Raw genomic sequence first — 27,040 nt, 5'->3', positions numbered from 1 at the left:
TGTGCTTTGAGCACATTAACTTTTTAAACCTCTTGTATTTTATTTTGAATTACATAAGATCTGCTAACTGTTGGGATCATTACCAGTGGTTGATTTTTGTGGATGGGGGACAACCAGCCTGATGGTAGTCAGCAGGGTCAGCAGGGTGGCGGGGGGGGCTGGACTCCCTTCGTTTATATTGTAAGATAAACGTGGGTAGAGTGTAAATATCGATGATTGACTTCTTTATATGTACCAACATTTCTCGATGATGATAGATCCCATTGTGACATTAACCCGGGGGGGGGGGACAGAAAGGCGATGGTGGGGTGGCAGTTTTACGCTGGGGTGGGGGTTCTTTAATTTATCAACTTGCTGTAAGAACTCTCAAATTGACCCCTGGATGGGGCATCCGGGTAACGTAGCAGTCTATTGTGTTGCCTACCAACACGGGGATCGCCAGTTTGAATCCCCGTGTTATCTTTGGCTTGGTTGGGCGTCCCTACAGACACAATTGGCCGTGTCTGCGGGTGGGACGCCAGATGTGGGTATGTGTCGTGGTCGCTGCATTAGCACCTCCTCTGGTTGGTCGGGGTGCCTGTTCGGGGGGGAGGGGGAACTGGGAGGGAATAGCATGATCCTCCCATGCACTACGTCCCCCTGGTGAAACTCCTCACTGTCAGGTGAAAAGAAGGTGACTCCACATGTATTGGAGGAGGCATGTGGTAGTCTGCAGCCCTCCCTGGATTGGCAGAGGGGGTGGTGCAACGACTGGCATGGCTCGGAAGAGTGGGGTAATTGGCCAAGTACAATTGAGGAGAAAAAAGGGGGGGTTGACCCCTGGATATGCAAAAGCGACCTAGGATCAAATGTGAAACAGTAATGAGGTTATACCCACTCATAGAAGGCGGCTCTTGCTCTTCAGAGGTGGAGGTGCTGAGCGCATTTACTCCCTCTTCAGTTGGTGGAGCTGGAGGAGGCCTTGGAGAAGCAGCACCATGAGGCCATTTTCTTACATCTGTTTTTCTCTGTTCACAGTGCAGTCTGATAGTTGCTTGCTCTCACTGAAACATATTAGCGCCAAGAGCCGTCTAACTTGTTCACTACATTACATGCTTATCTTGATGTAATGACAACAAATCAAGCCAGTAGGGTCATAGGTCAAGGACCAGACCAACGAGCATACTACTTCCCTCATATGTGACCTTATGCAAATATGACAAATATGAAAATATAAAGGTGTGTTTTTTTTTCTTATTTTTGTTTTTATTTCATTTCATTCAGTGATGAATAATATCATTTTAATTTCAATAATATAATACAATTTTAATTTTAATAATTTTAACATGATGAATATAAATTGATTAATACGCAGAGCCGGGTGGAAGGGGCACAGTAACTCATTTGGGAGTTGAGCTGCTCACGCCGCTTCACATCGACTGCGTGACCCTCCGTGACTCACATCCTTCAGCTGGGAGGTGTGCAGACAACACACCTTCCCACTTATGGACCCCAGTGAAGAACTGTGTGCTTCACACCGGAAAACGCTCCCGGCATAGAGACTTGTCTATAACGCTCCCCCACCCGTATCGACGACAGAAAGAGTTTGCTTGCTCTTCACTTCTCTTTTCATCCTTTTATTTTATCATTTTTTTCTTCTCCGGGACGGAAATACAGATGCGGTGTTCGTTTCCCAGCTGTCCTGAACAAAATGTCGAGCGCGGCGATTGCGTCGAGCAGACTACCTGAGCTAATGGCCAGAGAGAATTTTGGGGAAAACGAAGCAGAAACGCTCCACGCCATCAGAGTGGAAACCGAACGGTGGCAAAGGACGGTGTTTTCTTTGCCCCGGGCTGCCATGTAGCCTTTGTTCGTTCATTCATTCAGATGCGGTGTTTCTAAGGCCGAACCCATACCCAGGCCGTGGTGCATGGACCGAGTCAGGGCCTGTGTTTGTTCTGGCCGTTTTAACAGATAACAGCTCGTTAGGAATAAGCTGATAAGATGGGAGATTAGATAATAACTGCAAAGGCTTCAACAAACACAATAGCTCTTGTGGAAAATCATAAAACACATAGTAGACAGCTGCACACCTGCAAGGACTCCAGCAATGACATGCACTTCAACCAGATAGCATTTCAGCAGCTCCGACACCAAAAGGCCACACAACCTACTGATTTATCAAATATGGTAACATTAAAATAAAATGCATCAGAATTTGCACTGACATGAAGCAAGTGGATAGCATAATGTATCACGGAAAGCGTCGGTCTGACTCCCATGTCCTCACGCGTTTACAGTGTTGATACCCTGCCCTGCCAATCAAAAAACAGAGTATGTTCACTCAACAAGCAACAACTAAATTCTTAAAAAGGCCCCTCTCTCGCCACCCTTATCCGAGATGCAGAAAGCAAACATCTGCCGGTAACCCACCTTGCAGTGCTTGTCCTCTAGAAATGTCTCATTGGGTTGTCATAACATGTTGTGTCCTCACAAATGAATCTCCAAGCTGTCGGTCTGTCTGCTGTGTTGGAGAACTGAGCTGTGTTGGTTCCTCTCTAGGGCTTACACTGTGGCTGGAGAGGGTACTGTTTTGTTAGCCTGAGGCCATGAATTTCTCAACAGGGCCCTATGTGTGTGTATGTGTGTGTGGGGGGGTATTGCAACAGACACAGAGAGAGAGAGAGAGCGAGAGAAAGAGAGAGAGAGAGAGAGAGAGAGAGAGAGAGAGAGAGAGAGAGAGAGAGAGAGAGAGAGAGGAGAGAGAGAGAGAGAGAGGGAGGGAGGGAGGGAGGGAGGGAGGGATGTGTCTGCAGGATGGCCGGCCTTGCACCTTGCACCACCACCCCGATGCGCTGGGAGACATGATGGGGTGGGTTTGGTTGGAGATGGGGCAGCTTAAGAGGGAAAAGTGTTAAGTTAAAGGGCAATACTAAAACTACCCATAACCTATGTTCAGCTTATAAGAGACATGTTTAGTCTCTGACCACGTGAAAGCCAACATAACGCCTGAGTGAAACCGGTGAAATATGCAGAAACGGCTTCTTTTCGCAGTATAATATACGTAGATCACTGCTTGTGCGCAAAAATCTCACTATTGCCAAGAAACCAATAATGATAATAACTTAACATAATGATAAACGTAATTAAAAATGTTGGGGATGAGGGTATTATGGATGGTGACCTGTTTGAAACACAATGCAACATCAGCACAATTGACATTTCGCAAAGTCCCGCCCCCCCCTTAGTTACTGTTGCTATGCCAGTTAAGCATTTCAGAACTATCCAGGAAGTAGCTGGAAAACACCAAAACATGAAGGAAGAAATCAGCGCATTGTGTGGGTAAAAGTAACAGTAATAATATGTTAGCTGTATTAGCTATCAATAATAGCTAGTAGCAAGCTTAGCTTGGAGCAGACAGGTATTCGTGTTGATTCTGGATGGATTAAGCTGGCCATGGGGTCTGCTATACTGCCAAATCTATTGCCGACATTGTGCTTCTTGCGTTCTGGGTTTCGGGAAGGGAAAGAAAATTACACCCCCTCCAAACTTTTCAGATACCTAGTATCCGATTTGCAGATCCCATAGGCACACCGTTTCAGCATTTTGTTGGGTGTTTGAAACTTAACAGGCCGTTGCTAAGGTAGGATTGGACAAGCACCGTTCTGGGGCGGTACTTTGCGAAAGGTCAATTGGTAGAAACTGGCCTCTCTACATGTTATTGTGCACAAAGATGCTGAGTAAACAAGTCGCATGAATTTTACTGCTTGCAAGGAGCCTCGGAGGCACGTTCGCCGTCTTCACCTCGGCATGAGCAACGTCTCTGTGACCTCCGGCCCAGTTCAGATAACAAGTATGTGAGACTTGATCTCTGTTAAAGCTCAGAACAATGAGGCATAGATAGAGATGGACCGGTGTAGGCCACAAAAACATGGGAAGCTCACCTGGAAGATGATTCTGGACTCTTTGAGAGGGGTTTGTGCCGCCGAGGTTGTGTTTCAGATGTTCAGTTATTTTCATCGGTTGCACAATTGAACCAAAATTTATTTTCTACTATAATAAATAAACGAACCCAAAATGCATGCCGTGAAGCGTTGCTGGTAATTTTGCAGAAACATTTATTCAACAACGACTCTGTTCGCACCAAGACTTGTCAAGCCAGACGTTAAGTTTGTCCACTCAGAGTACAGCATCTCCAAAAAACTGATGCAACTTCAACAGAGAGCCACAAGCTTCTGTTCCCTCAAATCAGCTTCTCAAAGAAATCTTTTATCTGGGTTTTTCATCGGAAGCCAAGCAATCTGTGAAAAAAGCTACGCTTCTTAGGTCTGATCTTGACGTCTGATGCTGACACAAACGCTTTTCTCTTACACACACACACACACACACACACACACACACACACACACACACACACACACACACACACATGCTAGTACTTGTGTTGTGATAGTAGCAACTGCTCCTGGCGGTGATTTAATTACACTCTGAAGCCTAGTATGAGGCAAAGCAACGATTTCAACACACCAACAGCAAAAGTGGTACAAGTGCACGTTGCACGGTCATCAGGCATACTCACTGTTCAGTCCATTACATGTTAAATAGGTCAATGGCACCTTAAGCTCGCCAGAGTCCCATCCTAAAACCAGATTCGTTTAGCTGATTATGCTAAATGATATCTATCCTGGAGTGACTTCTGAGGAGAAACGGGAAAGGCAGCAAGTGGTTGTCACGTGGTGCATATCTGGGGTGCACATAATGACAGATGAGGTATGCACAGCATTGAACACCATATCAAGTTCTGTTGTGTGTGTGTGTGTGTGTGTGTGTGTGATCTATTGCCACCATACAATGTGTTGACCGTTTGATGAAGAATCAGTAAACTGGACTGTTGACATGTTTAGTCTCTCCTCTGTGAACTCCTCGTCTCTCTCTCTGGACAGTGTAGTCAATAGTGTTTGTTCTGTTCCAGTCTGTTTCATCCACCGAACCCTTCCTTCATCGGATAAAATGTATATATCAAATGTATGTTGAGATAAATGTATTTCCATTCTCTCTCACTCACTCCCTCCCTCTCTCTCTCTCTCTCTCTCTCTCTCTCTCTCTCTCTCTCTCGCTCTCTCTTGGACACCATGAGACACAGGATATATGCCAGAACCTGTCATGGCATGCAGTCATATTAGTATAATGAGCCATCCCATCCCAGATTGCATGACACTATATGAATCTCCTGGCAGGCCAACAAAAACAATCTGTTGGAAATTGGATTACATTTCTAAAAAAAAGAAAGAACCTTTGTTCGTCACTTGTTACGTATCACTATTTGTAGGATGAAACTGGTTTCCCTTACGCTCCATGTTATCCTGTGTTATTTTGTAATTAGAACATCAGAGTTATTCACCAATGTAATTTTACGTCCTCGTTTAATCAACTTTATTGTGATCCACGTCGTGCCGTTTTATCACACTGTTGCATCTTATTCTGTCATAGCTTGTAATCTCTTGCAATATCTTCTGTTGTACTTTCTCATTATTTGTCCTCTTCTTATCTGTGCACTTTCACTCCGTGTGTAACCCCCACTGCATTGCATTGTAACGTGCAAAATGTTTAGTCGAATAAAATGTTTGTTTAAATGCAATGTGCCGTTTGAATAAAGTTTCAGTGACTGTTCCCAATGTTTGTCACAGCCGAGCTGCCAAACATGTCTCGTCTCCTCATCTCTACTATGGAGGAAATGAAATGATTCACAAAGGGACTGTGCCGTGCACCGTCATGGCCCCGGGCTCAGGAATGTGCGCCAACTATTTCACCGCCTGCACAGACTTGCTTTGATAACACAGACAACCTTCCACAGCGGTGGGAGATGGCAGTCACAGGCCGCTTCACATTGTGATGTTGCTCTGAAATGTTTTCCCCTAAAACTACAGTAACAAAGTTTTTTTTTTGGTTTTTTTTTGCACTGGTTTGCAATCCAACTTCGTAGTTTACAACTGGCAAACCAAAGCAAAGCATTTTTATAATGGGGGGGGGAGCATTTCACTCAAACAGACTCAGTGACAACAAGGTACAGCTCAGTTGTCAGGTACAAATAAAGTCCAGCTGTGTTTACATTGAGCATATCAAGTATCCTGTGTAATGTAGGCCTAGCAGTCACCTACACTATAAGCCCAGATAGGCACATACACGCACGCGCACACACACACACACGCACACACACACACACACACACACACACACACACACACACACACACACACACACACACACACACACATACACAGAAACCAGAGTTGGGAAAACCTCGAGCTGGGCTGGCATGAACAGATACGACACCTATCAGTCTCCTACCTGGTTTGGTTGTATTTTCTCCACAGAATACCAGTGTGAGATGAAGTATTAGTCCTTTTCGCAGGGTGTTGAGGCCTGACAGCTGCTTCAGTCTGTTAGTCAAGTCGAAGAGAAGCTGGCAGGTATTTACAAAGCCACTCCCTCACCTCTGCAGACTGTAGAGAGGTGTGCCTCACTTCCTCGTGTTATGGGCCTGATAGGATAAATATGGCGGATATGCTCGTTTGTACTTCAACCTTGTTGATAGGACATGTTTTAATGTGATTTTGAAATGTGCGTGTAGGGATGTAATCCATACTGGTGTTGCATTATTGTGGGGTTGTTACACACTAATTTGTCGGGGTTGATGAATCCAATGTGAGTTTCTCTTTCATTCGTGATATTTATCCAGGATACATTTAGTTCAATTTTAGTTCTGTTATAAATCGCTGGTGGCTATTATAGGGATGCAATTACACAAATAGAACAGCAGAGGGCACCATAAGCTTTCAACTATCAGGCCAGGCCAGGCATGCGTGTTTAGTTTGTTAGTATCCAAGCCACAAAAAAAAAAGGAAAAAGGAAGAAAAAAAACCCCAACAGAAAACAGGAATTCAGAGACCTTTCAATCATGAATACGAGGTATTTTAGCAGTAATCCATGAAAATGAATTGTGCTGAAACGCCATTGCCCAGTGATCAGTGAGACATATTCTGTCCAGTTGTCCCTTTTCATCACGGTGGCATCCAGTAGGCAGTGTTATTTGCCCGTGCCAGGGGCTTTTGAATGGCTTTGTAGACAGTGACAGCTGTGAACGAGTTCAAGTCTGGGGCAGGAACGGGCAAGACCAAGTCACACCCACCCACCCACCACCTTCAAGGGCAAGAATCCACAACAGGTGCCCACGGCCCGCAGACATGTCTGTACTGAGATGGGGGAAAACAAGGATGATTGAGTTTAACAGTTACTGTCATTATTATTATTGTTTAATTCATGACTGTTTCCCCCCCCCCCCCATTATTTTGAAGTTGTGATAGTAGTTTTACTAACGGTAGTAGTGGCACTCATAGTAGTAATTACTAAGTAGGAGCGGTATACATTCTACATTGACATCAGGTATAAAAGTCACTCTAGTAACGTTAAAGTCAAGGTTATAATCACATTTTTAGGTCAAAATTATAATTCTGGACTTTGTCGCTTGGGTGTAAGAACCGTACATGTGCTACTATAACAGAGCATCTATGACTACTTTTTGTTTTTGTGGGGTGCTAGGGACCCCTGAAATAGCTCAAACAAACCCCCCCTCCCCCATGCACCCCATTTGGGTTTTCCTGGAAGATGAGGATGAAACGTTCCTCGGTGAGCCTCTGACAAACCCACAGGAAATAGTTGACAATGAGCTGAGCTGGCCTTCTGGCATTCCCATGTTGCATATCTGTTGAGCCTCTCTCCAGGGACTTTTCTATGAGCTGTGTGAGCTGTTGATGGAAGAGGATCAGACGCATTCTGCCAGTGTCTGTGTAAAGGGGCTAATAATCTGATACGCTGTTAATATTTACATAATGCTGTCATGGTTGCTGATTATAGCGACGGAAAAACAATGGAAATATATATTTAAATATATATATATATTCCCTTGTGTATGAGTATGCAGGTGTACGAGAGACAGAGCGAGAGTGGGGGGGGGGCGAGCGAGCGAGCTAGCGAGAGAGAGAGAGAGAGAGAGAGAGAGAGAGAGAGAGAGAGAGAGAGAGAGAGAGAGAGAGAGAGAGAGAGAGAGAGAGAGAGAGAGAGAGAGAGAGAGAGAGAGAGAGAGAGAGAGAGAGAGAGCTCAACGGCGAGGCGTTTGGATGTTTTTACATTTTCTTTGAGTGCAGTTTTAATTCTGACCACTAGAGGGCCTATAACACCAGTTTTGTGAGGTGACACTTGGCCGCAGCTGGCCCACTCCAGGCTGCTTTTTATATAATGCAAAACACCATTTTAAAGTTGATGTGATGGGGTTTGTTTTTTTTTTTATCCAAAAACTTTGGATTCATGGATTTCTTTTCCCTTTCTTTCCCTTGCCTTTAATGTGGTGTAGCACAAATATGCAGCCAAACTTGCCAAGGGCATCATGGGTAGAATGATTTGGACTTGTCACTATTTTTAGTAGCAGCTCTTTTACAAGTGTTATTAGAGCACTTTGGATGACTCCCACTCCCATTCAAACAAACCAACCCTAATGGTCAAAGTCCCCACCCTCGGTGTCCCACCGAGAGCCGCCGATGCAAACGGTTGACCTGGAATGCTTTGATGTTGCACACTGACCTAACACCCGGCTCCTAAGTCATTATGGACCCCTTCGGCCAGTCTGCTCTCTCTTTAATAATGTCTAAAATATTTATCTTTCCCTCGATGGCCATTAAGACCGCATTCTTGCACCGATGACCTCTTCTCTCTTTTCTTTTTTTTCTGGGTTGAGTCACTGTTGACCGTTATGACATCACTCTCCTGTGTAATGGTTGGCTGTGCCTAGTCCATCTTTTTGTGTTTGTTCACCTTTGACTTGTGGAATGGACACCTGCAAGACAAAGACAGAGGAGCCTGGAGCAATGGAGCACAACCGGGGTATTTGTTCTTTGTGGTCAGCAGCTGTGTGTGGGGGTAGGTGGGTAGCTTTATGGGAGTAAGGGGGGGGTGATCCACTGAGCAAGCAAGTATAAGTGTGTGTGTGTGTGTGTGTGTGTGTGTGTGTGTGTGTGTGTGTGTGTGTGCACATGCAAGTGTGCATGTGCGTGCAAGTATGTGTGCTCACAAGTGTTTGCAAATGTGTGTGTGTGTGCGTGCAAGTGTGCGTGTACATGCAAGTATGTGTGCTTGCAAGTGTTTGCAAGTGCGTGTGTGTGTGCATGCAAATGTGTATACACACAAGCGTGTGTGTGTGTGTGTGTGTGTGTGTGTGTGTTTGTGTGTGTGTGTGTGTGTGTGTGTGTGTGTGAGTGTGAGTGTGCATGCATGCAAGCATGTGGAAGGTGGTCATTTAATCATCCAAAAACACAGTGGGTGCCAGTGATCTTCACCAAGGTGTGAAGTGGCCAGGGCAGGGAGGGGGATTATAGACCTGGGCCTGCATTACAACAGAGGCGAGAAACAGCAGGGCCCCACATTATTGCCTTTAGCAAACAAAACAAAATGCACCAGAATATTCCACACACATCCTTGAAGAAGCATTTGGAATAGGAGCCTATTGTGTGGAATGATATGCTATTAGGTCCCACAGAGAAACTGTAAAGGTCAAAATGGTGCTTAAATGGGTCCCTCAGTAAAAACAGCAGGTCATTAAAGACAGGTTAGACTAGCACATGAGTGGTTAGACAGAGTAGATAACAAGACAAAAGGCTATTTGCATTTTCACATTGATACTCAAATGATTTGTAAATGGTGCCATTTATATGGCTGCTTTCCTTTTACTGCAACATATACCGAAACCCCAGCAAGAAATGTTCCCTTGCTCAAAATGTGCCAGTGAAGCCCTTTAAATTTAACATTCGCAGAGTGAATTAAAACTTAACAAAATGCATAACAGTTATTTGAGGAATGTTATGCAAAGCAGTCAACAAGAATATGCCGTTCTTCAAAGTCTGCCATTTTACATATCTGGAGGTTGTTTGAGGCTTGAAAGAGAAAATACATTACAAGCCAACTGGCCAATCATTCTTTACCCAGGCGGTACCTCTTTTAGACGTGGTCTGTTAATTTGACCAAACTCCTGCCTTAATTGCCGAGAGTTTAATGACTTTGCTAATAATATACAAAAGTTTGGCAGCACGGTGGCACAGTGGTTAGTGCGGTCGCCTCACAGCCAGAAGGTCCTGGGTTTGAGCCCCGGAATAGTCCAACCTTGGGGGTCGTCCCGGGTCGTCCTCTGTGTGGAGTTTGCATGTTCTCCCCGTGTCTGCGTGGGTTTCCTCCGGGTGTTCCGGTTTCCTCCCACAGATCCTCCCATAGGTCAGGTGAATCGGCCATACTAAATTGTTCCTAGGTGTGTGTGTATGTGTGTGTGAGGTGTGAGGTGTGAGGTGTGAGGTGTGAGGGTGTGGGGGGGGGCTGGGGCTGCGATGGCCTGGCAGCCTGTCCAGTGTGTCTCCCTGCCTGCCACCCAGTGACTGCTGGGATAGGCTCCAGCATCCACGCAGCCCTGAATAAGGATAAGCGGTTTGGATAATGAATGAATGAATGGAAGTTTGTTAGGAGGGGAACTTATCAACAATGGGTCCAGGATAGGTTGTTGCATTGTCCCATTGGTAAAATAACCGGGGTCAATAGTTCATCATTTCATGGTTAAATCATTTACCGATGGCATTTCACTCAATATTAAATATATATACACAAAAACTGTATGTTTACAACGTAAACTGTATGTTTCTTTGTTGAACCACATTAGCAGCTGATGAGTGCGCAACGCACGAAACAGGCCTGTACTGCAATGTAATAAAACTTTTTTTCTGTATCTGTGTTGATATATAACCTCTCTCATCAAACTCAGATAGCATTTAAACTCATCCATGAGATTGAGATTGGGTTGAGATGAGATTGAGATTAGGATGAGATGAGATGCGATGAGATGAGATGAGATGCGATTAGATATGAAATAAGATGAGATGAGATGCGATTAGATGAGATGAGTTGCAATGAGATGAGATGAGATGAAATATGAAATGAAATGAGATGAGATTAGATATGAAATGAGATGAGATATGAAACGAGATGAGATGAGATGAGATATGAAATGAGATGAGATGCGATTAGATGAGATGAGTTGCAATGAGATGAGATGAGATGCTTACCAGACACAACCTAAATTCATGGGATAGCAATCTGGAGTTAGTATTCCTGGAGCGTTGGGACACGTACAAAGGGCAGCGATGGCATGGATGGCATGCTGGTGTGGATTTTTGGGCCACCAGCTGCTAAGGGCTGGTGAGATAACATGACATAGGTCAGTCCTGACAGTGGACTACTGAGAGGCATAAAGAAGCCTTGGACCAGAGTCGCATAGCTTGTGTGTGTGTGTGTGTGTGTGCACGCGCACGCCGTTACTTGAAGGCATCCACGGTATCATGACGGTCCCACATCACAATGATGCTCAAATATTGTGCATCTCCTTTGCCAACAAGAGTAACAGGGATTTTAGGACACATTTAAAGAAGGAGAGTACATATGTATGATTGTGTTGTGTGTTGTATCCTAAACCATCACCAAATGCTGTTTTGGAGCTGTGCGAAATGTGTGTCGGGGACGTCATTTAACAATGATTCGTTCTTTGTTTAATTACATATCAGCGATTCCGAGTGGGTTGTAGGTAAAGCAGCATGCAAAGCAACGCGGCAGTGAACTTTTGAAGTCAATCTTAAAAACAAAACACAAACTCATGCTCCGCACTTCAAATGGCATCCAAAACAAATGCAAAATAACTGTCGACATTTCATGGAAGGGACTCGTTTCCCCCCTTAGTGTGTGTGAGACGGCAACAAAGGCATGAGGCTCAGTAGTCTCTGGGCTGCCAGCAGCACCACTGGGATACGCACGAAGGACGGACATAAACACGCGCACACACGTGGTTGTTCCTCTCGAGAAAAACGTTCCTCGTCGACACACAACAATGGCGCGTGTGAGCGCGTGCGCACGCGCACGCACACCACGCGCACGCTACCAAACAAACATGAGGAGAACAGTGGGGGGAGGAGCAAAAACAACGGTGGATGATGTCACCCTCGTAGCCCCAGACAGCTAAGCCGGGCTTGAGATAATGGTGACATTTCAGGGAAGGTGATGTCATTCTTCCACTGCAACTTCCCTCCCCCTCTCTTCTCTCATCTCCTGGCTCTCCCTCCCTCCACACTGCGGTGCCTCCCCACCCCCCCAATCGCTGGTGCAGGTGGCTGGCCAGGCTCTTTGAATCCTAGCGCAGGAAAATTAGCTTTTGAATAGGCAGAGAGCACGCAGGCAATGCGAGCCCAGCCTCCCCGCTGCGCCGCTAGCTGGGATGTGTGAGGCTCTTAATGTGGGTGGGTGTTATGTGGGTGTGCTGTACTCGAGAGTGTGTGTGTGCGTGCGTGTCTGACAATGAGCATACATGATTCCAGTTTGTCCAGTGTTATAAAGTGTCAAATCGTACACGTTCGATTCCAGCTCAGCTCTGTCAGGATTATTTGTGTGTGTGTGTGTGTGTGTGTGTGTGTGTGTGTGTGTGTGTGTGTGTGTGTGTGTGTGTGTGTGTGTGTGTGTGTGTGTGCCGATAACCCCCCGATCGTTTGTGCATGTGTGCAGTTAAGTGTGCCACCGTGTTTGTGTGGTATCGTGTGCCTTGCATGTGTATGCATTTGTATGTTGATGGCATTTTTTGCCCACCGTCCCCATTGCCCACCGAGACCAATCAAGCAGAGAGCTGCCGAGGCTGCAGGGCCAGTTGGCACCGAGTCCCGCACTAAGCTCTCCACCCTCAGGATCTGCTCATTTAAAGTTATCCAGACTTCAGAAAACCCTGCCCCGGTATTTCTTTAATAATAATAATAATAATTGCATTACAAAAGATATCCAGTGTTTTTCTGCATATCTGTTGTGTTTCTGTCTCGTCCGAGCGCTTTCATGTGACTGTTATATTTTCACCACGCCAGTGAGAACTGCGAAGCCTCTTGTATAGTTTTGGTCAACGCCAGGCAGCACTACTATTAGGAACATGGTGAGCCGTCCCACAGAATACGATGTCCTTGTTAAGGACACTGGATTGGTGCGCTGGTGATGTAAAACCACAAAGAAGAATCGCTGCACTCTTGAAAGTTCAGTGCACGGACCTGCCAAGCGTTTGCATTTGATGGAGATTGATCTTAACCTACTTTGGGGCAACGCTGGGCTGATCGCCACAGATAGCGGCGCTTGCAGATGCTTTCGGGCCATTGTACCCCCCTGGTTGCACCGCTGAGCTCGAGGCTTCTCACCGGAGGTATTTTTATCGCTGAGAACTCGCGGCGAGCTGGCTCCGCGCTCACTCTGCCAAGCTCTTCCGTCTTCCTCCCCCCGTTGAGAGGACTCAAAGCAGCGTGTTGCGCTGTAAACAAGTTCCCACCCCCCACCCACACCGCTTCGCACGCGCACGCGCGCACGCACGCACACACACTCGAGCTGTATCTGGGCAAAAAAGAGCATTCTGAAGCCATAGGCGTCTGCTTATCAAATGGTTGCATTATGTATACTGCACACTTGGAGTCATGAGGCACGGGCAGCTTCCTCCCGTCACCCCTCGCGCAAGTCAAGCAAGGAACCAGAGAACACGTGGCGATTTGCAACCGTGTCTGCATGTGGTGTGCAGAAATGCCCAACGTTAAGCGGTAACAGAAGAGCAACGTTTACTGCACCCCCCGCCCCGCACCCCCCCCCGGTGAAACCATAACAAACGTGCAATACCGGCCACAATTTCCCGTCCGTAAATCCGAAACTCTGAATTCAAAATCTATAATGAACGCTCCTCCCTCTTCCACATCTATCGTCTTTATCTTCTTTGTCTCTTTGAGGCATGAGCATGCATCTCAAAACTCCCTTTGTGTTGATCAGTCAGGACTGTTTGACTGGGACACCGTCACTGAAAAAACCCCACTTTTGTTTCGAACTGTGATGTTTGGCATTCAGATGAGCAATCCAAGGCCACTTTAGGATTAATATTACATGGCGACCGTGCACGCTGAGAGGCTGTGTCATGTGTGACGGTGAGGTGGTGAGAGTGGGGTTTTTAGCCGGTGGCGGTACGCGTTTTAAATAACAAAGCTGCGGTTTTAGGTCTGCACCGAGCTCGGCGCTAGAACAAAGAGCTCCGGCCGGATACACGCTGGAGAATCCTCACGGGAGATGACGGGAGGTGTCGAGGAGCTTCAGAGCTCCTGTTCCAAACACGGCCAAACAGGTCGGGTAATCAAACGGCACGACTCTTCCTCAAACATGCATTTGATTTCTCCGTTTCCGCACATTGCCGTGTTTGCGGTAGTAAATCGAGTGGGATGAAGGTGATCCGGTGGTAAGACCTGTTTGTGGAACGCTTACTCGCTTTCGGTGGAGACGATTATGGAAAAAAAACAAGTGCTGCTTCAAGCTGCGTTAGGTGGACGTTTCGTAATTTAGCAGATTAACTGCAATTCCTCGAGTAGAAGAGCGTCTGACGCTAAACGTTGAGCGGATGCGCTGCAAAACCGCTGATGATATAATTAATCTTGACACGCTCAACGTGTTGAAGATATTGCCTGCATGCAGCACACCTATCCTATTATAGTGTAACGTGCATGGATAAGTAGACACGCTGGTCCTTGATTAGCGGGTCGGACCCTTAGTCGACTGGTTAACGTTGTCGCTTGCGGTGTGGGAGATGCGGGTTCGCGTCCCGGCTGTGGCGACGGTCTCCCAGACTGCCTCCCGAATTCGCTACAATAGTATGAGGCGTTCAATAAATTCAAGAGTATTTCATTGACAAGAACCTTCAACCCCAGGGCGTCCGGGTGGCGTGGCGTTCTATTCCGTTTCCTACCAACACAGGTTCGAATCCCCGTGTTACCTTGGTCGGACGTCCCTACAGACACAGTTGGCCGTGTCTGCGGGTGGGCAGGGAAGCCGGATGTGGGCATGCGTCCTGGTCGCTGCACTAGCGCCTCCTCTGGTCGGTTGGGGCGCCTGTTCGTGGGGGGAGGGGGAACTAGCGTGATCCTCCCACGTGCTACGTCCCCCTGGCGAAACTCCTCACTGTCAGGGGAAGAGAAGCGGCTGGCGACTCCACATGTATGGGAGGAGTCATGTGGTAGTCTGCAGCCCTCCCTGGGTCGGCAGAGGGGGTGGAGCAGAGCTCGGGACGGCGCGGAAGAGTGGGGTAATTGGCCGGATCCAATTGGGAAGGAAAAAGGGGGGGTCCAAAAAAGAAAGAAACTTCAACCCCACTGCACCTAACAGTGTTTTGCACTTAACTCTCGTGACCCTTTGACTTGACCCTGAAACGCAAGGAGAGATTGACAGGCGGCGTTTCCGTTGGACTGCCTCACTTGTCATGGTGGGGAAACACAACTTCGGTGACTAACGGGAGACAGCATCAATTATTGAAGCCCGTGGTACTGCGACGTATGTGTGCTCTTGAGGTATAGCAGACAGTAAATTATTCATATCTCGGTGGCTTTGTGAGACGTACAACGCAGGCCCCGGGTTTCTTACGGACCTTGGACCTTGCTTAGGAGACGAAAACACATGTTTATGTAAGCAGGGGAAACGGGGAGGAAATTGGAGCACATCCGACACATGACGGGAGGTTGTTTTTAATTTTTCCACGACAACAGGCAGGTGCGTTTGCACATGGATTGAACCTTGTATCAACATTCGGTACACATACGCTCGGATGCGATGACAGATGGCATTCTCAATCCAGAAGCATTCATTTGTGATACACTGGTAATCACATAGGAGGGCTCCCCCAGGACTCTCTGCTGTCAGGCTGATGGACTCATTAGACACGCATCAACGTCTGCAGAGATATGGGTCCTGCTCTCTCAGTGTCAGCCCTTGGCTGTTTTCCCCCTCAGGTTGGTCGTTTGGTCGGGTGGGGAAAAACACTGATTAAGATGTAAAAGTGTTCTCTGGCGACTTGAGACGGAGCTGAGATGCCTTAAATACCGCACACGAGTCCCTCGCTCAATGGCACGGGGATGTTTTCTAAACTTCGATGGAATAAATCTGAACTTGAGTCGAGAAAGCGGCAATAATGCGAATGCCTGCTTTGAAACAACATTGGCCGAATATTCTGATTTTGGGGGATTTTTTTTAGAGGAACGACGATGAGCCTAAAGTCTTATTAGTATAGTGTATCAAGAGGATAAAGTGGGAAAACATATGGGTTTAAACAGGCGCCTCATTATCATGCTGTAATTGCTTTTAAGAGGCCACGCACTCGGTGACCCCACCGGTTTTCCCCACCAAGCAGCATTGATCTCCTTTTCCTCTGGATTCCCCTATCCCGCCCGGAAACACGAAGACGGGAATGCTGAGACACACTGGCATGCACACTTAGTATCTCTAGATCTCTGGTTCAGTGTTGGTCATCTGGGCTGCAGTCTTTCCTGTAACTCCTCCTCCCATTGGGACATTCCCAAAGGGGTGATGTTTATGAACTGCAGGTGGCTCCCGAGGGGTCCTTTAGGGAGGCAATAGAGGGGCCACTCAGGGGATGACATCACTAATCCTGACGTGGCAGCCCTTAAATCACTGGGGGAAATGTGCTGAAATGTGTGTGTGTGTGTGTGTGTGTATGCCCTTGTTTTTCTATCCCAATGGAGACCAAAAAAAAAAATCTGAAACCAGCCTACTTTATGGGGACATTTTAAGGGTGCCCGTTAGGAAAAGGGTCTATATTATGGTTAGGATTTGGGTTTAGGGGTAAGGTTAGAATTAGGATTAGGTTAAGGTTAAGCATGTAGTTATGATGGCTTTGGTTAAGGTTAGGGTTAAGGGCTAGGGAATGAATGTGGTCAATGAGGGGTCTCTACCAGTATAGGGTGACATGTTGCGTGTGTGTGTGTGTGTGTGCGTGTGTGTGTGTGTGTGTGCGTGCGTGTGTGTGCGTGTGTGTGTCTTTGTGTGGGAGTAGATCCTGATGTCATTGTTTGCCTCAGTCCTTTCCGCCCACCTGAAAGAGAAGGAGAAAGTTTTTGCTGCTATTTCTGGATGACCGCATGCCTCTCCTCTGACTCCTCACTGGAAAAAACAGCCTCTTCTTTTTTTCTAATTCTGGGCAGGGACTTCAAAAACACTGCTCCCAAAAAAAAAAAAAAGGTTGCCGGTTTGACAACCTGCACAGCTTTTCAGGAAATACTTCGGTTTGTTTGACATCCCCACTGAAGTCTTGTCCGGACAAATGAGGTTAGCCTCCACACCCACCTGCCTGGGAAATTACCCGGGACGTCTCCCAAAATGTAAGGAAAGGACAAACCGGGAAAAAAAGGGAGTTAATATTTCTCACATTTCTCCTGATATTTTTTTTTACATCTTTCATTATAAATATGGGTTTAGATCACGTGAAAACGTTGGAATAACTCAACCAGGTATCATGACACATTATATAGATAGATAGATAGATAGATAGATAGATAGATAGATAGATAGATAGATAGATAGATAGATAGATAGATAGATAGATAGATAGATAGATAGATAGATAGATAGATAGACAGAGGGAGAGAGAGAGACAGGGAGAGAGAGAGAGGTGAGTCTCCATTGTTAGTAAGTGGAAAACTGAGATGTGACGTATTACCGAGTGTAATTCTATGGGGTTACAAGGACATTTTCTGGCTCACAACCGCAACACTAGACTACAATTAAAAAAGCAAACTCGCTCAGATGTTTAAATACTAAACAAGTTTTAGGAGACTTTGACCTTTCTGCGGTTACATGGACAATATTTCTTCAACCCAATTGAAATCATTCTGATTAGACTCCAACTTAACCGTTTACATGGGCGCTACATAAGTGATCCGATAAGATGTGTATTTACATGCCCCAAAGCATTTAATAATAATAATAATAATAATAATAATAATAATAAATTAAACTTATATAGCGCTTTTCTAATACTCAAAATCGCATTTAATCAGAATATAACTTTTTTTTTTTACATGCGCAAGGTGGTTCCGCCCACTGTGGAGCATCTAATCTGCCGGAAATAGAACAGACGAAGAAGAAGAAGCGGTTCCGACTCACATCTCGTGCTGGGAACAATATTTGCGTTTCTGCTGTTCTTTCTAATTAAGCATCAATCGTGAGCGGCAAACGGGGTAAAAGGTCGGCTGAATAATGTTACACAAGTTTCACACAGGGCGTTACACAATGACAGGTCATAAATAAAGTAGAACAAGGCTTATTACACATATCGCTCCACAGTCATTTGAACACAGGTGTGTATTTAAAAAGAATAAGGGGGAATATTCAGTAAGGACGACTGAAGCACGGCGTGGTCGGTCAGTTTTACAGGACAGGAACAAACTCGTCACGTCACCCAATGCCTCCCCCCCACCACCACCACCACTAAGTGTGGCAAACAGCGTTCACCGCTATAAAGATCACACTTACAGAACTTATAACCGAACGACGTCTTTGTTCTAGACTGTTGTCGGCCACAGCCCCGTTACAGACCGTCATTAACCCAACAACCCACTGGTCATCTCTCCACTCACGTAAAAAAAAACAAAAAACAATAAGTAACATTCCCCCCCCATCCCCCCCCTGCTCCACCAACCACAGGCACGCACACTGACCGACATAACATGCATTCCCGTGATTGGCAGAGAGCGGGGGGTTGACAGACTGACCCCGCTAATCAGCACTCCCAACAGTACGGGGTCGCTGTACTATAGTCATTCCAACCAGAGAGAAACGATCGGGTTAAGCGTTTAGGCGCTAACCCCGCCACTGAGGATGCACAAGCCAGTGCATTCTTAGTACCGGTCCCAAGCCCGGATAAATGGGGAGGGTTGTGTCAGGAAGGGGATCCGGTGTAAAATCTTCGCCAAATCAAATATGCGGATCATAAACAAGATTTCCATACCGGATCGGTCGAGGCCCGGGTTACCAACGACCGCCACCGGTACTGTTAACCAGCAGGGTGCCAGTGGAATCTATGCTACTGTTGGGCAAAGGAGAAGGAAACGGAGATGGGGGAGGCATGTCCAGAGGCAGCGAGAGAGAAGGAAGAGTAGGAGTGTGGAGGGGAGAGTCGGAACTTTGAACGTTGGCACCATGACTGGTAAAGAAGAAAGAAAGAAAGGCATACTGTATGTGCAAGAGACCAGGTGGAAGGGGAGTAAGGCCAGGAGTATCGGGGGTGGGTTCAAACTCTTCTGCCATGGTGCGAATGGGAGGTGGAGGTGAAGAGTGTCAGACAGTGTGATGAGTATGGACCTGGAAATCGAAGGTGTATTGATTAATGTTATCAGCGGATATGCCCCGCAAGCAGAGTTGTAAAAACCAGGTCCAGAAAGTAAATGTCCAAACCGTGTATTTGCTCCAACCATGTTACTAAACCAGCTGATTTCATTAGCTAGTTGTCCCTACCTAATTAAGGAGTGGTGTTGACTAGAATCTGCTGGTGTAGTGCACGAGTGGAGCAAATACATGGTTTGGACTTTTACTTTCTGGACCTGGTTTTTACACCTCTGCCCGCAAGTTGGGTGTGAGTTAGAAGAGAAAGAAGAATTCTGGAGTGAGTTGAATGAAGTGGTGGAGAGTGTACCCAAGGAGGAGAGTGGTGATTGGAGCGGACTTCAATGGGCATGTTGGTGAAGGGAACAGAGGTGATGAGGAGGTGATGGGTAGGTATGGTGTCAAGGAGAGAAATGTGGAAGGACAGATGGTGGTAGATTTTGCAAAAAGGATGGACATGGCTGTGGTGAATACATATTTCAAGAAGAGGGAGGAACACAGGGTGACCTACAAGAGTGGAGGAAAGTGCACACGGGTGGACTATATCTTATGTAGAAGGTGTGGTCTGAAAGGGATTGGAGACTGCAAGGTGGTGACAGGGGAGAAAGTAGCTAGGCAGCATTGGATGGTGGTCTGTAGGATGACTTTGGAGACCAAGAGGAAGCGAGTGAAGGCACAGCCGAAGATCAAATGGTGGAAGTTGAAGAAGGAAGACTGTTGTGTGGAGTTCAGGCAGGAGTTAAGACAGGCACTGGGTGGTAGGGAAGAGTTGGCTGGGCAACCACTGCAGAAATAGTGAAGGAGACCGCTAGGAAGGTACTTGGTGTGTCATCAGGACAAAGGAAGGAAGACAAGTAGACTTGGTGGTGGAATGAGGAAGTACAGCAAAGTATACAGAGGAAGAGGTTGGCAAAGAAGAAGTGGGATAGTCAGAGAGATGAAGAAAGTAGACAGGACTACAGGGAGATGCAGCGTAAAGCAAAGAGAGCAGTGGCAAAGGAAAAGGCGTATGGTGAGTTGTGTGAGAGGTTAGACACTAAGGAAGGAGAAAAGGACTTGTACCGATTGGCTAAACAGAGGGACCGAGCTGGGAAGGATGTGCAGCAAGTTAGGGTGATCAAGGATAGAGATGGAAATGTGCTGACAAGCGAGGAGAGTGTGCTGAGAAGGTGGAAGGAGTACTTTGAGGGGCTGATGAATGAAGAAAATGGGAGAGAGAGAAGGTTGGATGATGTAGGGATAGTGAATCAGGAAGTGCAGTGGATTAGCAAGGAAGAAGTGAGGGCAGCTATGAAGAGGATGAAGAGTGAAAAGGCAGTTGGTCCTGATGACATACCTGTGGAGGCATGGAGATGTTTAGGAGAGATGGCAGTGGGGTTTTTAACTAGATTGTTTAACACAATCCTGGAAAGTGAGAGGATGCCTGAGGAGTGGAGAAGAAGCATTCTGGTACCGATTTTCAAGAACAAGGGTGATGTGCAGAACTGTAACAACTACAGAGGTATAAAGTTGATCAACCATAGCATGAAGATATGGGAAAGAGTAATAGAAGCTAGTTTAAGAGGAGAGGTGATCATCGAGTAGCAGTATGGTTTCATGCCAAGAAAGAGCACTACAGATGCAATGTTTGCTTTGAGAATGTTGATGGAGAAGTATAGAGAAGGCCAGGAATTACATTGTCTTTGTAGATTTAGAGAAAGCATATGACAGGGTGCCGAGAGAGGAGGTGTGGTATTGTATGAGGAAGTCGGGAGTTGCAGAGAAGTATGTAGGAGTGGTGCAGGAAGTGATACTGTGACACTAAATAACTTTGCTTTCCATCATTCTTAGCACCCATCAATGAACAGCTGTGAACAAATACAGCTTCCATCACATGATTAAGGCTATTTGTGATTAGTCACTTAATTGATTGAGATCATTGAAATCATTGTTGATTGAGAAGTATAGAGAAGGTGAAAATGAGTTACATTGTGTCTTTGTGGATTTAGAGAAAGCATATGACAGGCTGCTGAGAGAGGAGATGTGGTATTGTATGAGGAAGTCGGGAGTTGCAGAGAAGTATGTAGGAGTGGTGCAGGATATGTATGAGGGAAGTGTGACAATGGTGAGGTGTGCAGTTGGAATGACAGATTGGGTTCAATGTGGAGGTGGGATTACATCAAGGATCGGCTCTGAGCCCTTTCTTGTTTGCAATGGTGATGGACAGGTTGACGGACGAGATCAGGCAGGAGTCTCCGTGAACTATGTTTGCGGATAACATTTTAATCTGTAGCGAGAGTAGGTTGCAGGTTGAGGAGAGCCTGGAGAGGTGGAGGTATGCATAGTGACATGCAGTCAGGGGAGGCAAGGTAGGCAGTGCCTCACCCAGGCTAATAAGGGGGAAAAAATGAAATATCATGATAGTTACACATTTTTCTTTATTTTTTCTTTATTTACTTTTTTAACTTTAATTTGATAAGATTGTTGTAAAAAAAATAAAAAATCATATAAAACTTGTTGTTATAACAATAAAAGGCATACCCTATTCAGGATGGCTTGCTCCCAAAGGTAGCATTCATGAATGCAGGCTGCTGAGGCAGAGTCTGGTTGTGACTCTCTCTGGCACTAATAAATATAGTTCACTGCCTACCTCACTGCACGTTACTGGGTATGCAGTGGAGAGAAGAGGAATGAAAGTCAGTAGGAGCAAGACGGAATACCTATGCGTGAATGAGAGGGAGGACAGCGGAATGGTGAGGATGCAAGGAGTAGATGTGACGAAGGCGTATGAGTTTAAATACATGGGGTCAACTGTCCAAAGTAACGGGGACTGAGACACCATCCGTCTCAACCCGACTGAAAATTCCTTCCGATCGGGCCAGTCTCTTCCGATTGAGGTGGTTACATGAGGCATCTTAATTCTAATGGGCTATTATTCCCATCAGTGGAATATTTGGGTCCATGTAAACACAGCTAGTGTGGCTGTAAAACGGAGGCTAAGGTTTAAGGGTTAATCTCCCACAAATGACAGATGTTAACCTGATGACCATCAACCAGCAGCTGTTCTGTCAATGCGTTGTTTACACCAGCCAGGTAATTAACCTTTGACTAGCTGTGCACACTGTGTGTGTGTGTGTGTGTGTGTGTGTGTGTGTGTGTGTGTGTGTGTTTGGCTGGATCAGCCAGCTATCCTCTTCTTCTTTCAGCTTATTCCCTGTTTCTCAGGGGTCGCCACAGCGGATTTTATAGTTTCCATCAGTGCCCTGTGAAGGCACAGGACCAATGACGGTCGCTATCAACCCGGGCCTTGACTGACCCGGCATGGAACCGGATTGACAAGGTGTTGATTGATTGATTGATTGATTGATGTGGATTGATTGGCCAGCCATCCAACTGGCCGAATATCGCTGAGTGATCATTTTTAGACTGACTGACTTACTGATCATGTTTGATACGATTTGGCCGCTGGATCAGGTGACCAACGATCTGAAGCTACACGATTGGTTGGCCGAGCGCCGAGAGGCATGAGGGAGAGCGCACAGTTCATTCATCCATCTCTTATCCGAACTGCTTATCCTGCTCTCAGGGTCGCGGGGATGCTGGAGCCTATCCTAGCAGTCATTGGGCAGCAGGTGAGGAGACACCCTAAACAGGCCGCCAGTCCATCACAGGGCTCACACACACACACACACACACACACACACACACACACACACACACACACACACACACACACACACACACACACAGGGACAATTTAGTATGGCCGATTCACCTGACCTACATGTCTTTGGACTGTGGGAGGAAACCGGCGCACCCGGAGGAAACCCATGCAGACACGGGAAGAACATGCAAAGTCCACATAGAGGATGACCCGGGACGACCCCCAAGGTTGGACTACCTCAGGGCTCAAACCCAGGACCTTCTTGTTGTGAGGTGGCTGTGCTAACCACTGCACCACCGTGCCGCCCATAATATGAACTTACACTTTCCAAAAAGTAAAGGTTTGCTAACTGACCATTTTGGTCTAAGCACTCAGTTAAAGCACCCCAAATAACAATCCCTCTGACAAAACACTCACCGGCAAATTCACAAAAGGATTAAGGGGATTTTGCTGCTGCTAAACCTGCACAAATAAGACAAAAAGAACCCGTGTAATTCTCAAAGCACACAGAAAGGGTAAAATGCATCCCGAGGTGCACAGCCAAGCAAATAGCATCTCGGGGCTCTGGTGCTATTAACACATATTTAAATTAGGTAATTATGCATACGTTTGGTGCAAACTTGGCCCCTTCCTATGCAAATGAGCCTCATTGCAAAAAAGTCCGATTCACAAACGCCAGCGCTCATAGCCACATGTGGTTAAAGTGAAAGCGTCTTCAGAGAGTTGGTAGCGCAAAGCCACCACTTATACTTTGCCACATGTATAACTGCAATCAGACGCAAAACAAGGGCAGAGTGCACTCAGCTGCAAAACTTTATGGGCATGTTTGCATTGCAATATCATTCACGCAATATCTTTTGTGAATCAGACCTGGAAACGGGGCAGATGGCAGTTGCAAGTGATGCACAATTCATGTTGCTATGAGCGGCCGCAATCAATTTTCTGTGAGTTCATCAAAACAGATTGAGTCTTAGCAAAAGAGAGACATCCACAGATAGAAACAGATGAAAGAAGAGAGGGAGTTAACAGACAATAAGATTTAGTTATAATTACAATTCAATTCTCTTTCAAATCAAACACCCCAAGATTGTTCTTGCAACTGCATTTATAACCTTTTTTTTTTTTACTTGAACGTAGCTTAACCATGTCGTGTGATATGCTGCTTCAGTTCCTTTTAACGACAAATATTACTGAGACCACCACAGAAAACTTACAGATGAACATTTAATTTCCATGAATTCACATTATAGACACTACCACTGACTATCCCTGTAACCAACTGGCCACAGTCTCTAACACTGACCATACATGGTCCAGCCATATACTAGGTTTTGACCTTGTCTGGTTTTTATGATTCATGGCTAGATTGGGTCCAAAGCTTCTGATACAAACAAGGTCAAAAGTGGTGACCTCGGCCCTCTTAATCCTCCTTCAACATTTGCATGTGAATTCAGCTACTGATTTAAGGGTGTTTAAGCGATCTAGGTCAGGCTCTTATGTTTGAGAGGAAAGCCCGCATGAAAAGAGGGACCCATTGGAGGTTAGATAAAAGAAAATACCTCGCTGTATCATGCAAGAATAAACTGACTGAGAGATGAAATCAGCTAAGCGGCATATGATGAGTGGTGTTGCGTTATATTGTTATGTTGTTACAATTTCTGCTGGCTTTTTCCAATTGGTTGATATGTTATCCGATTGGCGTTACAGTTAATCCCGTATTTTGCGACACAACACAACCTTTTCCTATTTAAATCAGCTCTGATATCTCAACGAAGACTCTTTGTGAAAATGTAAAATAAAAAAAGTTTCAAATGGGGAATTCTATATAGGAAATAGGGGGAGGGGGCACGGTGGCACAGTGGTTAGCACGGTTGCCTCACAGCAAGAAGGTCCTGGGTACGAGCCCCGGGGTAGTCCAACCTTGGGGGTCGTCCTCTGTGTGGAGTTTGCATGTTCTCCCCGTGTCTGCGTGGGTTTCCTCCAGGTGCTCCGGCTTCCTCCCACAGTCCAAAGACATGTAAGTCAGGTGAATCGGCCATACTAAATTGTCCCTAGGTGTGTGTGTGTGTGGGGTGGGGGGCTGTGATGGCCTGGCAGCCTGTCCAGGGTGTCTCCCCGCCTGCCACCCAATGACTGCTGGGATAGGCTCCAGCGTCCCCGTGACCCTGAGAGCAGGATAAGCAGTTTAGATAATGGATGGATGGAATATATATCCTAAAAAGTGAGAGGGATTTCTTACAAGTAGTTGGTGACATAGAGTTAGATAAACTTTCAAAGGACAGTAGGTAGGTTATGTATTGACGTTACACTTACCTGTATGTCCATGCACAATGCTATAAAGACTGAATAACACACTGGACATAGTTCGGTTGATGCAAAAATTCATGTGGGATGTGACCATGCACCTGTCCCTCGATGGGGTGCGTCCTTTAAATACAAATCCATGGAAACTGTTGGTGACGAGACATCCCCTCTCCTCTGACTTTGGGTCACTTTACAACATTATAGCCCCCCCCCTTTCCCCCCAATTGCATTTGGCCAATTACCCCACTCTTCTGAGCCGTCCCAGTCGCTGCTCCACCCCCTCTGCCAATCTGGGGAGGGCTGCAGACTACCACGTGCTTCCTCCAATCAGTGTGAAGTCACCAGCCGTTTCTTTTCACCCGACAGTGAGGAGTTTTACCAGGAGAATGTAGCACGTGGAAGGATCACGCTATTCCCCCCAGTTTCCCCTCCCCTCCGAACAGGCGCTCCAACTGACCAGAGCAGGCGCTAGTGCAGCGACCAGGACACATACCCACATCTGGCTTCCCACCCGCAGACACAGCCAGTTGACCTTTCTCAAAGTACCGCCCTAGAACGGTGCTTGTCCAATCCTACTTTAGCAACGGTTTCTGTGTGAGGGAGGTCCGTCAAGCTTTCAACCAGACAGCAAAATGCTGAAACGGTGTGCCTATGGGATCTGCAAATCGGATACTAGAGATCTGAAAAGTTTGGAGGGGGTGTAATTTGCTTTCCCTTCCCGAAACCCAGAACGCAAGAAGTGCAATTTCAGCAATGGATTTCGAAATATAGCAGACCCCATGGCCAGCTTAATCCATCCAAAATCAACAAAAATACCTGTCTACTCCAAGCTAAGCTTGCTACTAGCTATTATTGATAGCTAATATAGCTAACGTATTATTATTGTTACTTTTGCTCACACAATGATTATTACCATTATCAACATATCAACGTATTACTGACTAACAAAATAAAATTATTAATGTACCTGATGAACGTAACCAGCTTAGTCTGTGGCCAGAGACACCTAATTTAATGATAGCTAATGACAGCTAGCCCACTAACATACCTGTAACTTTGATATGCTAGTCACAGGTTAGCCAGGTTCCACCTTTCATTTCAGAGCATAGAGACCCGCTGGGAGGGTCGGCTGGGATGGTCTCTGGCCAGTCTGACCTCCCCATATCCGGCCTATTTTAAACGTTTCTCCCCCTCTGTGAGCTCCAGGTGGGGACCGGCCGTTCAGAAAAGTCATCCCGCCCACAGAGACATCTCATTTGCCTTATTGTGTTGAAAATACCGGTTCTGGTCTGAAGGTAAAAAAAAAAAAATCATGGGGCGGTTCCCCCGGCCCCGGGGCATGTCCCTGGCAGCCCTGCGACCCCCAGGAGCCCATACAGTACCCCCGGAAAAGCCTGGATAAAAGAACACCATGGGGAACCTTGGCCAAAATCAACACTATAATATGGTGATGCTGACAATGGATTATTAAAAATATACCAATAATAGCTGAAATATTTAACTTACCCTACAGTGCAAGAGCACAATTGGTCCACAGTGTGTTTCAGAATTAGCTGATGGGGTTTCTCATTCTTTGATTGCGGCTTGTGAGCTTTACCCTCAATTACAGTCGCACCCGGCAGCCCGGCATCCACGCAAGTCAGTTTTCCTTTTAATATTCTGAATGTATTCCTCCTGCATACTGTAGCCCCTTCTGCCTTTCACGGGATGATATTAAGGATGAATTACTCCAAAATACATCACTTATTTTCTCTGGGAATGTGCTGATTTCTTCCTTCATGTTTTGGGGTTTTCCGGCTACTTCCTGGA

At 46.2% G+C, this 27,040-nt stretch overlaps 1 protein-coding gene across 1 annotated transcript in view; it reads right to left on the bottom strand.

Annotated features, from left to right (window-relative positions):
* ptk2bb (protein tyrosine kinase 2 beta, b) overlaps positions 1-6,402 on the bottom strand; it is a 32,015-nt gene extending 25,613 nt beyond the window's left edge. Inside the window, exon 1 of the mRNA XM_056294936.1 lies at positions 6,328-6,402. The gene's annotated coding sequence lies outside the window, so the exon portion shown is untranslated. The remainder of the gene's footprint in view (positions 1-6,327) is intronic.
* Between the last annotated feature and the right edge of the window lie 20,638 nt (positions 6,403-27,040).

This window comes from Lampris incognitus, chromosome 15 (assembly GCF_029633865.1).
Source record: "Lampris incognitus isolate fLamInc1 chromosome 15, fLamInc1.hap2, whole genome shotgun sequence".
Classification (NCBI taxonomy): domain Eukaryota; kingdom Metazoa; phylum Chordata; class Actinopteri; order Lampriformes; family Lampridae; genus Lampris; species Lampris incognitus.
The sequence above is the reverse complement of the archived record's forward strand: the minus strand, read 5'-3'. Positions and strand labels throughout refer to the sequence as shown.